The 13,393-nt window shown below is 36.9% G+C and overlaps 1 long non-coding RNA gene across 2 annotated transcripts in view; it reads left to right on the top strand.

Annotated features, from left to right (window-relative positions):
* The first annotated feature begins 1,688 nt into the window (after nt 1–1,688).
* LOC123002083 (uncharacterized) overlaps nt 1,689–13,393 on the top strand; it is a 264,337-nt gene continuing 252,632 nt past the window's right edge. Inside the window, exon 1 of one of the 2 annotated variants that reach the window (XR_008957133.1) lies at nt 1,689–1,803. This is a non-coding gene — a long non-coding RNA (uncharacterized LOC123002083). The remainder of the gene's footprint in view (nt 1,804–13,393) is intronic. The other variant, XR_006411604.3, reaches the window with a different exon arrangement.

Here is a 13,393-nt window from a genome sequence, read left to right as displayed (position 1 = left end):
CTTAAAAAAAAAAAAAATTGAGAGAGAGCAAGTGAGAGAGTGCAAGCTGGGGAGTTGGAGGAGAGAGGGAGAGGGAGAAGCAGACTCCCCACTGAGCAGGGAGCCCAATGTGGGGTTTGATCCCTGGGCCCTGGGATCATGACCTGAACTGAAGGCAGACACTTAACCGACTGAGCCACCCAGGTATCCCTTCCCTCTCTAATCTTACAGGAGTGGCCTTATGTAGGAGACAAACCTCACAGCCAACCTTGCCCTAGTTTGTGTTTATCTCTTGAAGCTTTGTGATTGTCTAAGCAGCCTGATTTATTTTTTGATAGGTTCTGGTTATTGAGATGTCAGAGTTTCAAAGGGAAGGGTCTCATTCAGCACCTAGTTTCAGACTGACGGGAAGCCAGACTCTGAGATAGTAGCCTTTAAAGTATACAGATATATAGAGTTGCAGGGCTACAATTGTAAACCCTTCTGACCTCCAGGCAGGGGAATCGGGAGATGTAACCTTGGCAATAGTCGCAAAAATTAGGGCTCCACATAAGTGTATAACATCTTTTTTGGGAGGTATAAGAAAGATGTGAAGCTAAAGAGAGAGTACAAAAGTGGCATCCGTGTTACCTTGGAGCAACTTTGTAGCCTCTAACATGTAGTTGACCTGAAGCCTGCCTCTCAGACTGAAGCTCTAGGACAAGTAAATACGTCTTTTTCACAGGTAGACATGTGTATGTTCAGTTTGCTGTCTGCGCCATGTCTGGGGGGGTGACAATTATTCTCCAAGAACTGTGTCTCTGTTTGAATCCTGTGGGTCCTAGAAATGCAAACCTCACTGACCATAAGAGCCAGGTTCTCAAGGGGCATCCCCTGTATGGCCTGCATGTGCCTGCTGGCTTGGGTGGGGCCACAGAAGAGTGCAGGACTGCGATGCACCCACTGTCAGTAGCAAGATAGTGGAAGAGCATAGAAATGGTGCCCACCACTGCCTCTGTCCCTGGAGACAGTCCCAACAGTTCTTTGCTCCTCCAGCAGATGCTTTAAGATAAGATGATGAATCTTCTTCACATATGGTCTTGCTGTTTTCAAACTGCCACTTTTGCACTGTGTCCTGGTGTGAGTCTCTGTGTGAGCCCTTTAAGAGCAGAGTCTCAGTTCCCTATAGCCCTTTTGGTCTCCTGGATTGCAAAGCTAGTCATTCTGGGAGTTGTCTCTCCCATGCAAGTTCCAAGGGTTGGGATACCTGATGTGGGGTATGAACCCCTTGCTCCTCAGGGAGAAGCTCCATATTTGTCAGATCCTTTCTGAATGTGGGCTGCTGTGACAGAGCGATTTCTGATGAGCGTATGTCGCTGCCTGTCTTACCCATCTTTATGTGTATGACTTATCCTTTATTGTAGAGGAGCTCTGCATCTTGTTTCAGGTCTTTCTTATGGGGAATTTCTACATATGTAGCTGTAGATTTGTGTCTGGGAAGTGAGTTGAGAATCTTCCTATGTTGCCATCTTGAACAGCCTCCCTTGGAGTTGTTAATATCACTTAATTTGTACAATTAAATGAAATGTGGCCTAGGGACATATAGATTAAGTTAAATTTCTGGAGTATATTTGCTTTTTGCTCACAGCATTGCTTTATCAATACATGAAGTTTTTATATTTATAATAAAAGACTATATAATTTCTGGATGTATACTTTTCTCACTCTAGGTGAAGAGAGCAGATACTCCCTATTCTATATGGCTGTGAGAGGCTGCCTTGACTCACCATGTAGAAAATCAGACTACCTGAATTGCACAGATGAACTAAGGTGCTGCATTCTTAGGTAAGATTTCAGTATTTTTCCAGAATCACTTGGAAAATGTCTCTGGGCTGTGAACTTTGATAGTGCCATGTTGGCACAATCCTGATATCACAAGATGCTGTGGGGTTAATCCAGGATTTTGTAGTTAGAGTTGACATGATAACTGCTGACAAGATGGCTTAACAAAGATTTATAAAGCTACTAAATTCTAGAATACTTACCTGGTAAGAAGAGTTGTTTAGGGCTGGTGTGTACTCATTTTCCCTTGGGAAAAAGGTGATGTAAGCAAAGACAAATATTTGGTCTGTCCCCAAATATCCTCAGAGACATTGCATTGGCTTTCACCCTTGCCCGCATTGCAATTTGTTGTTCCTATCTCATATTTCCTTATTTGTATTATGCTAATTTGTTTGTCCTCTTCCTGATCCCCATAAGAATATAAGTGTCATAAAAGTGGACCTGGACCTTCACTCTTTCTCGCCACTGTATTCCTGTCATACAATGATGCCTGGAAAATAGTAGATATTCAAAAATATTTATTAGAAAATCAATACTTTTAATATCTTTGGCAGTATTTTAATTTCAAACTTAAAATTTCATGTTAGCTTGTATTTTTTTTTTCTGTAAAAACCTTTATTTTGAACTGATTTCAGGAAAGTTGAATAGATTTTATAGAGTTCTGTTAACTCATCTTCCCCTAGCTTAACATCCTACATAAACATCATGAAGTTATTGAAACCAGCAACACTGATGGAATACTGATAACAGGTGTATTAAGGCAGTACCAACTAACCTCCCTACCTCATTGAAATCTCCTAAGTTTATGTCCTGAATTTGTCCAGGAACCAATCTTGAATTTCATATTTTATTTGTAAGGTCTCCTTAGTCTATATCCTGTGACAGTTCTTCAGGACTTTGTTTTTCTTGACTTTGACATATTTGAGGAGTTGTGGTAAGTTATTTTAGAGAATACTCCCCAGCGGTTTGCCTAATATCTTAGGTTAAGTATCTTTGGCAAAGATACCATGGAAGTGATGTTGTGGTTTTCTTGTCCAGCATTTTAGGGGCTACATAATGTTGAGTGATCCCATTACTATAATGTCAACTTCCATCACTTGGTTAAGGAGATGTCTGCCCGGTTTCTTCACTGTAAAGTTACTGTTTTTTCCTGTATAAATATGATAATCTATGTTAAGTATTATAAGTTGGGGGGGTTCTTTTAGACTATGCAAATTTGTTGTTTCTCATTGCATTTTTGCCCACTAATTTTAACATGAATTAATAGTTCCCACCTGCAATAGTTATTACTATAGTGTTTGCCTAATGGTGATTTTCTATTTCTCATTGCTTCTGTATTTATTGATCAGAGCCCCTTTGTAAAGAACCACTGCATTTTCTCCCCATTATTTATCTTTTTCAATGATATATTTATGTCACTATGGATACAGGCAAATTTATTGTATTCTATGGGATGTAATCCAATATTGTCATCATTTTATTGTAATTGCCCAGATTTTGCCATTAGAAGCCTCTTCCTATTGGCTCCTATTTCCTATCAATGTGGCTCATCAGTTTTTGAGCACTTCCTTATTTTTCTGGCACCACATGACAATTCAGGCGGATTTTGTATTTTCTCAGCCTCAGATCCAGAATCAACCATTTTCCCAAGGATTCCTGATTGTTTTTACTGGAAAATGATATTTAGAACCCAAGATCTTGGCTATAGATGTACTCATCGTTCTTGTAGTGTCATTGTTTTTAGTCCATTTCAGCACCATACATAAAATACATGTAAGCAGTGATGTACACACAGATCGATATTTATTTCTGTATCCATAAGAAGCTTATTGGTATTTTTTGGGGGGGATGGTATTAAATTTATAAATTGGGGAGAACCAAAATCCTTAAATGTCATCATTTCTGGTAACAGGTTAATTTCATTTGTTCAACATTTTTGGTGTGTATTTAGTAGATGTTTAACAATTATACTTATGTAGAATTTGTATATTTACTAAGCACATAGTCTGTGTCCCTACTGTAAACAGCTTTCTCTACCATTATGTCTTCTAACTTTACCATCCATTTAATAGAAGATAAGATGTCCTTACTCTTCTGGAGGTGATTTTAGATTGCCCAGAGGTCCCTTTCCTAGCTTCCTTGTTCTGCATTTCCAACAGTTTTTGTCAACCTGCCCTTGCTTGCCATAAAGTCTCAGGGTAAGACAGTAGTGGGACAAGAACAATAGAAATTGCATACTATCTTTAGTGTTTTTTCTTTTTTCTGTCATTTTGACACATCAGTGTTGTCTGTCTTTAAGCTGTGTGTGGCCTTTAATATATGTGTATATATTAATATTAATATATTAATATTATATATAATATATAATAATTATATATTAATAAAATAATACATAATAATATTAATATATATTCCCCCTTATTTTTGTATTTTTTAAAGGAAATAGAAAATAGGTAGCTAGGTGGATGTCATTATCTTCAGCTACCTGAAATTCCTAGGTTGAAATTTTGATTGTTGAGAAGTTTTGATACCAACAGCATTTTTCACAGAACTAGAATAAATAATTCTAAAATTTGTATGGAATCACAAAAGACCCTAAACAGCCAAAGCAACCTTGAAAAAGAAAAACAAAACTGGAGGTTATCACAATTCCAGATTTCAAGATACATTACTAAGTGGTAGTAATTTAAACAGTAGGTAGTGGCCTAAAAATAGACATATAGATCAAACAGTGGAATGGAAAAGAAAACCTAGAATAAACCTACAATTACGTAGTCAGTTAGCAACAAAGGAAGAATGAATATACAATGGGAAAAAGATGATCTCTTTAACAAATGGTGTTGGGAAAATTGGATAGCAATATTCAAAAGAATGAAACTTGACCACTTTCTTTTACCATACCCAAAAATAAACTCAAAATAGATTAAAGACCTAAACGTGAGACCTGAAACCATAAAAGTCCTTGAAGGGCACAGGCAATAATATCTCTGACATCAGCCATAGCAACATATTTCTCGATAGGTCTCCTGAGGCAAAGGAAATGAAAACAAAAATAAACTACTGGGACTCCATCAAAATAAAAAGCTTCTGCACAATGAAGGAAATGATAACAAAACTAAAAGGCAACCTACTGAAAAGGAAAAGATATTTGTAAATGACATATCTGATAAACAGTGTCCAAAATACATAAAGAGCTGATACAATTCAGTACTGCAAAATAATCTAATTAAAAGGGCAGAAAAAAATGGGCAGAAGATATGAATAGACATTTATCTAGGGAAGACATAGATGGCTGACAGACACATGAAAAGTTGCTCAACATCACTAATCATCAGGAAATACAAACCAAAACTACAATGAGATAGCATCTTGTACCTGTCAGGATGACTAATATCAAAAACACAACAAACAAGTGTTGGCAAGGATGTGTGGAGAAAATGGAATCCTCTTGAACTGTTGGTGGGAATGCAAATTGGTACAGCCATTATGGAAAATAGTATGGCAGTTGCTCAAAAAAATTAAAAATAAGACTACCCTATGATCTAATAATTATACTACTGGGTATTTACCCCCCAAATACGAAAACAGTAATTCGAAAGAATACATGCACTTCTATGTTCATAGCAGCATTATTTACAATATCCAAACCATGGAAGCCACCCAAGTGTCCATTGACAGATGAATGGGTAAAGAAGATAAAGAAGATGTGGGGTGTGTGTGTGTATGAAAATAACTCCATTAAAAAGAATGAAATCTTGCCTTTTGCAACAACACTGATGGAGCTAGAAAGTATAATGCTAAGCATAAGTCAGAGAAAGACAAATACCATATGACCTCACTCATGTAGAATTTAAGAAACAAAACATACAAGCAAAGGAAAAAGAGACAAACCAAGAAACACTCTTAACTAAAGGAAAAAAAAAAAATAGATGGTTACCAGAGGGAAGGTGAGTTGGGGGGAATGGGGGGATTTCGGAGATGGGGATTAAAGAGTACACTTACCATGATGAAAATAAAATTAAAATAAGTTTAAAAATCAGGTAAAGCAATAAAAAGAAAGAATAAGATAATACAAAAGCAAAAAAAAAAAAGTTTTGAGTCTTAGGTTTAGCAAGATTGTGATTCATTGTAATTTATACTTGTACTTTTTCTGTCTATCCTTCCTTGTTTCCTTTCCTTTATTTAGACAGTAAAATAGAATTCAGATTGGGACCCAGAGAACAAAAGGGACTGAAGAGATGTGGGAAAATTCTTATTTGCAGAAAATTAGGAGTCTGAAAATAAAAGTTCAGGGAAGGAGAAAAATGTTTAAGTGAGATCGATACGGAAGATGAGGAAAGTATGGAGAGAGAGAGAAGGGTGTCATGACTTGCTGTGCCCCTTGCCTGCCCTCCTTGGGCTTCAGCATCCAGAGCTGTATTCCCATCTGGTGTGGGATTGCTTTCTTCCCTGACTCTCAAGCCCTTAACTCAGAGCCAGGCTCTACCTTCATTCAGCAGCCCTGCCAGATATTTTCCTGTAGCCTTTATCCCATCTCCATGGAAGGACCACTCTTTCTTCATGAATCCTCCACCTGTATACGTGTTGCCATGTGCTTTGGGGGCAGTTTTAGAATGGCAAGTGCCACTATCTTAGTCCCTAGAGTCCCCTCTTGCCCTCAGCTGAATGTCTTTGCATTTGTAGCTTTGCTTTAATACCTACAGGTACGTTGACTATTCTTACACTGTTGACTCTCACCTCAGCATTATTTGATTTGCAAAAATTTGTTAATAATTAATGGGTTCTTACAAGGGAGGCTACTAAATGTCAGGCTCTGTGCAAGCAGTTGTGATGAATATAGAAGAGAATTATAGAAAAAAATTACATGTAGTTTGTACCTTCAGATTCAGTATGAAACATAAAGCATACCTGTAAAAAACACAGTACAAGGAAGAAAGTATGGGAAAAAAGCCCTTAACGTTCTCTCCTCTATTTGTTTTATGTCCAATTTAAAGAAGGGGTAGGATGGAGATGAAAGATGATCCTCCTCATTTCTCTGGCCCTCTCCTCGCCCTTAGTGTTCTAACTCTAGAAGTTATTCTGCTTGTCTCTAGCCTGACCATTGCCTGGGTGTGTTCATGTTTTTTAAACAGCCCAGGTTTCCCTGACTATAGTAACATTGAACTAGTATGTCACCATCATTCAGTCCGCTTAATTTTTCATTGAACCCCCTTTCTTACATCTGGCTCTATCTGACTTCTTTTTTTCATGTTGGGAGTTGGAAGTGGAACTCTCAGTCCTGAATGGGTATTTAACCACTTTTGGCCCTTTGGGATCATGAACAATGGATTAGAGACTGAAGGAACTTCATGAAATGATAGTATTCTTTGTCATTTCAGAAAACACAGGGTTTCTGATAGATTTTACTGGAAGAAGTGCTTTGAGCCTGAAGCTAACGTGAGATCTTGTTCCACCTTTTTTACCCCTAAATTTAGACCTTGAGGGCAGTCTTGAGGAAGGGTAAACATTTGGAGTATAACCTAGAGCTTTGAAGCACAAAGAGAAAGTAGATGGGCCATTTCCTCAATACAGTGGTACTTGGTACCTAGATGGTAAGGTCTAAAGCACCTTAGTGTGTTACCATCTGCTCAGCCTGCATTGTTCTTTCCAATGCTGCCTTTTGCCAGGGAGTGGGATATAGGATGGAAGACCTACATGGAAACAAGGACAGTGGAATATGGCTCCTAGCCTAACCTGTCTGCCATGCCTGTGCACAGTACTGCTTCTGTGTATCTCTATCAGAGAAAAACATGACTGAAGCTTTACCTGTTAACCTTTGATTCTGGCTAACACACAGCTTTATTTTTTAATTATTTGAAATTCAGATATTAAATCTTTCCAAAGATTTACCTGGCAGATAATTATGGATCACAACATTGCTAGCTTAATCATGAAACTGGCATGTATATAAAAAATCCTTCCCCCCACCCCCAACAATGGTTTGGAATGTTACAGTTTCAGAGGGGAAGGGGTAGATACCATTCCTACTCAGCATCATCTCTGGAAATAGCTCATGGATTATGATGGAACTGTGTAAAATCCCGTCTACCTGGTCTCATGGCTTGATGTCCTGTGGAGTTGAGGGATCAGGAAAATCCATAATTATTTCTTAGGATATAGAGTTGTTACTGAAATACAGTTCTCTCTGCTTCTTAGCTCCCATATTGCTGAGGCTTTTAGGTGTCTCATGTGGATGTTTAATTTCCAATAATACCTCTAAATCTTTCTACAGTTCCATTTTCTCTAACTTTGTCATTGTTTTCATCTTTGCACAACATATTCATATTCTCAACTTTCTGACTTAATTTCCCCATTTTTTTCATTTTATAAACATTTTTTCTCCACATTTAAAGATGGAGTCTAGTTTTGTATCACTTCTAGTGCCTTTGGTTTTATCTAAATGTTTCCTCTCCCCCCCAAAAAAACTAAGGTTGATACACCTTGCTACACTTGCTATAATGAGCATTAATGTTTTTTCAAAGTCCAGTTCACATGACGAATGAATGTTTTTTCAAATAACAAGCTCTCTACAAAATATTCACTGTAGTGTGAATGTGCTGAAGTGACATTCCCCTCATAACCCTACCTACTTTTATTATTAAATGCCCCTGGGGCGCCTGGGTGGCACAGTGGTTAAGCATCTGCCTTCGGCTTAGGGCGTGATCCCGGCGTTCTGGGATCGAGCCCCACATCAGGCTCCTCTCCTATGAGCCTGCTTCTTCCTCTCCCACTCCCCCTGCCTGTGTTCCCTCTCTCGCTGGCTGTCTCTATCTCTGTCAAATAAATAAATAAAATCTTTAAAAAATAAAAATAAAATAAATAAATAAATGCCCCTGCTTTCACCAAGAGAGACTGTGTCTAAAATTCTTAACTTTCTGTAATAATTGGCACAACGACAATAGATTTACTTTGTTCCCTAAATGTCTTCCTTGCTTGAGGATACCTCAATGTTTAGGCATGGGTGGTCATCCCAGTTTGTAAATTACCACTATCAAGAGTGTATTACAAACATCAAGTTTTAACTACAAGAAGAGAGAGATTGTTCTCAATCTTTTGGAGACCTCTATCATTTTGAGAGGATTTATATAACCAGAAAACATCCATTGCACTCCACTTGATGGCAATATTTATGATTCAAAAGAATTGAATTACTCATGCATAAAATAAATACAAACCATTCTATACAAATTATTTAGGAAAGTAATTATGTCAGAGACTGAGACTTAAATCCTTAGGTTATATTCCAGGAAAACTATTATCTATTGTTTAAAGGTGTGTGTGTCATTCTTTCACTAGAAAGAATTGAAATATATAAGATTTAAATTAATATATTGGTTGCCTAGTCTATAGGGCACAAATTTCTGCCTCATTTGGGAACAGTTTGAGTGATGGTGAAAGATTAAACAGGCTTCAGTGCATGATTATTCTATCCCTCTGTGTAAATAAAGATAATAGAAATGTTTCATAAAATAAATGTGAGGCAAAAGGAAATTTTTACTCATCAACAAACAAAATAGTGTCTTGTCAATAGTAATGAAAATACATATCTTTGCTATAAGATACTGACTCTTTGCTATAAGAAACCTTCAAATATTTTATACCAAATACAGGTTTATAATGTATTGTGAAAGGTAAAATAGCAGGTTGCCTTTTTTCCCCCCATTGAGAGTTTGAAGGTTTATGGTTCCAGCTCATTAGTCACAATTAAGTGGGAATTTTTTTTTTTTTACAATTTTTTTTTCTTACAGTAAGATTGTCGGTAAAACAATGTGCATGGTCAAGCAAACAAAAATTGGCAATATAACTGTACTATTGAGTTGAGGATTGAAAAAATTGAGTGAGAACAAATTGAAGAATAAACAAAAAATGCAGCCTTATGAAAGGTCTTTATTATTACTACACCATGTGTTTGTATGATATAGTAGAAAATAACCGTACTGATCGCAGCTTTTACATGAATTTTGTTAAATTATCTAAACTTTCTGGGTCTGAGTTATCTCACTGAAAAGTCTGAACTAATTCAGTATATCCAAAATGCAGTCTGCAAATCAGTGCTAATTGATGATGAAATGTTTATTGGATAGAAGGTGGAAAAATTAGGGACCTTAAAAAAAAAAAGTCCTTCTGAGGACTGTTCTTCAATTAAATACTTAATCTTGCTCTTTTGGGATTAAAAATGTGAACACATATGGTGCTTATTTTAAAATCCTAACTTGAAAAAATGTTGACAACTGTATATTAATGCCAGGGGTAATTTTTTTTTTTCTTTTAAGCCTCCTATTGTTTAAATAAGGCTTTCCTTCAACATCTAAGTTTGTGTATACTGTAAAATCTTATCAAAGCAAATACTATATTTATAATAAAAATTTCTGACCACATGTGTGTAGGGGTAGCCAAAGTAATGGCAGCTGTTGAAATCTGAATCTCACCACATATACCTCTCCCCAAGGTCCCACAGTTATATGATCAATACAAAGATAAAGTAAAATCACACAAATCTTAAGCCTTCAGAATACCTGGAATATAGAGGGCACTAAAACTTCAAGTTACCTGTAAATGGAAAAAAAAAACAAACAAAAAACAGAAAACCCCACTAATTTCCTGTAGATCTGAGTCCTAAGTTCCTAGCCCCAAGCCTTTGTGAAAAGCTAAGGTGTCTGGACAACCTCTATGGGAGGGAAAAACAGGATATTGCTATGAGTCACTGCTAAAAGGTAAAGTTCCAGATTTTTATACTTAGAGGTGACAATAATGAAAGAATCCTGGGGGTTTAGAGCATTGACATAAGAAAGGGATTTAAAAGTATGTGTAGGGCTTTAGGAAGAAGTTTTAGAAAGGGAAAAGAAGGAAATTAAAAATGGAGAAGTCACCCTTTGGAAAGTGAGTGGTAAAAGAAAAAAAAAAGGAATAGAGGGAAATTTTAGAATACTGACAAAACTAAAAAACCAAAGGACAAAAAAAACCTTTGTCCCCGATCCCTCAAAATTAGTCACACATTGAAGAAAGTGGAGGAGGGCGTTCTTGAGCTAGGCACTTTGTAAATTCTCCCCAGTGCTAGCTTTGTCCATATAATGCAAAGATGCAAGCAATCTAAGGAAAAAAAGAGAATGAAAATCAAAGCTTGTGGGCTGGTGATAAATTTCTCACAAAACCAACCATGAAACAGAAGTATAATATTCCTGGGTTGTAGGGTAGCTCTATTTTTAACTTTTTGAGGGACCTCCACACTGTTTTCCTTAGTGGCTGTACCAACTTGCATTCCCACCAACAATGTAAGAGGGTTCCCCTTTCTCCACATTCTCTCCAACATTTGTTGCCTCTTGCCTTGTCAATTTTTGCCATTCTTACTGGCGTAAGGTGGTATCTCAAGGTGGTTTTGATTTGAATTTCCCTGATGGCTAATGATTTTGAACATTTTTTCATGTGTCTGTTAGCCATTTGTATGTCTTCATTGGAAAAGTGCTCATATCTTCTGCCCATTTTTTGATTTGATTGTTTCTCATGTATTGAGTTTGAGAAGTTCTTTATAGATCTTGGATACCAGCTTTTTATTTGTAGTTTCATTTGCAAATATTTTCTTCCATTCTGTGGGTTGCCTCTTTGTTTTGATGACTGTTTCCTTTACTGTGCAGAAACTTATCTTGATAAAGTCCCAAAAGTTCATTTTTTTCTTTTGTCTCTCTTGCCATTGGAGACGTGTCATGAAAGAAGTTGCTGTGGCCGATGTCAAAGAGGCTACAGCCTATGTTCTGCTCTATGATTTTGATGGATTCTTGTCTCACATCAAGGTCTTTCATCCATTTGGAGTTTATCTTTGTGTATGGTGTGAGAGAGTGGTCAAGTTTCATTCTTTTATATATAGCTGTCCAATTTTCCCAGCACCATTTATTGAAGAGACTGTCTTTTTTCCACTGGATGTTTTTTCCTGCTTTGTCAAAGATTAGTTGCCCATAGAGCTGAGGGTCCATTTCTGGAGTCTCTATTCTGTTCCATTGGTCTATGTGTCTATTTTTGTGCCAGTACCATGCTGTCTTTGTGATCATAGCTTTGTAGTATAGCTTGAAATCAGGCAATGTGATGCCCCCAGCTTTTTCTTTTTCAATATTTCCTTGGCAATTCGGGGTCTTTTCTGGTTCCACACAAATTTTAGGGTTGTTTGTTCCAGTTCTTTGAAAAATGTCATTGATATTTTGATTGGGATGGCATTGAAAGTGTAGATTGCTCTGGGTAGCATAGACATTTTAACTATGTTTGTTCTTCCAATCCATGAGCATGGAATATTTTCCCATCTTTTTGTGTCATCTTCAATGTCATTCATCAGTGTTCCATAGTTTCTAGAGTATAGATCTTTTACCTCTCTGGTTAAGTTTATTTAAGTGAGATATCTTATGGTTTTTGGTGCTATTATAAATGGAATTGATTCACTAATTTCTCTTTCTTCAGTCTCATTGTTTGTGTATAGAAATGCAACTGATTTCTGAGCATTGATTTAGTATCCTGCCACATTACTGAATTGCTCTATAAGTTCTAATAGTTTGGGAGTGGATTCTTTTGGGTTTTCCATATAAAGTATCATGTCATCTGCGAAGAGAGACATTTTGACTTCTTTGCTGATTTGGATACATTTTATCCCTTTTTGTTGTCTGATTGCTGTTGCTAGGACTTCTAGTACTAAGTTGAACAATAATGCTGAGAGTGGACATCCTTGTCATATTCCTGATCTTAAGGGAAAGGCTCTCAGCTTTTCCCCATTGAGAATGATATTCGCTATAGACTTTTCATAGAGCTACCCTATGACCCAGCAATTGCACTATCTTTATACAAAGATAAAGATGTAGTGAAGAGAAGGGCCATATGCACCCCAGTGTTCATAGCAGCATTGTACACAATAGCTAAATTCTGGAAGGAGCCAAGATGCCCTTCAGCAGATGAATGGATAAAGAAGATGTGGTTCATATATACAATGGAATATTCCTCAGCCATTAGAACGATTACCCAACATTTGCAGCAACATGGATGGGTCTGGAGGAGATTATGCTAAGTGAAATAAGTCAAGCAGAGAAAGACAATTATCATATGGTTTCACTCATTTGTGGAACATATGGAATAGCACGGAGATCAGGAGAAGGAAGGGAAAATGAAGGGGGGTAAACAGAAGGGGGAATGAACCATGAGGGACTCTGGGAAACAAACTGAGGGTTTCAGAGGGGAGGGGGATGGGGGATTGGGCTAGACCAATGATGGGTATTAAGGAGGGCACATATTGCATGGAGCACTGGGTGTTATACGCAAACAGTGAATCATGGAACACTACATCAAAAACCAATGATGTACTGTATGATGAATAACATAACATAATAAAAAAACTTAAAAGTATAGTATTCCAAAATAAATATCCTCAAATGAATGCATGTGAAATAACACATCAAGTCAAATTCAAAGATTAAGAACAGAAATGGATAGTAAATAAGATGTAAGAGTTATACTCAGTAAAAAAAATGAAAAAATCATAAATGACTAAATTATAAGTGCCTAAAAACTGATAAGAATGAAA

Source organism: Ursus arctos, unplaced genomic scaffold (assembly GCF_023065955.2).
Source record: "Ursus arctos isolate Adak ecotype North America unplaced genomic scaffold, UrsArc2.0 scaffold_36, whole genome shotgun sequence".
NCBI classification, from domain to species: Eukaryota; Metazoa; Chordata; class Mammalia; order Carnivora; family Ursidae; genus Ursus; species Ursus arctos.
This window is presented reverse-complemented; position numbering and strand designations above follow the sequence as displayed.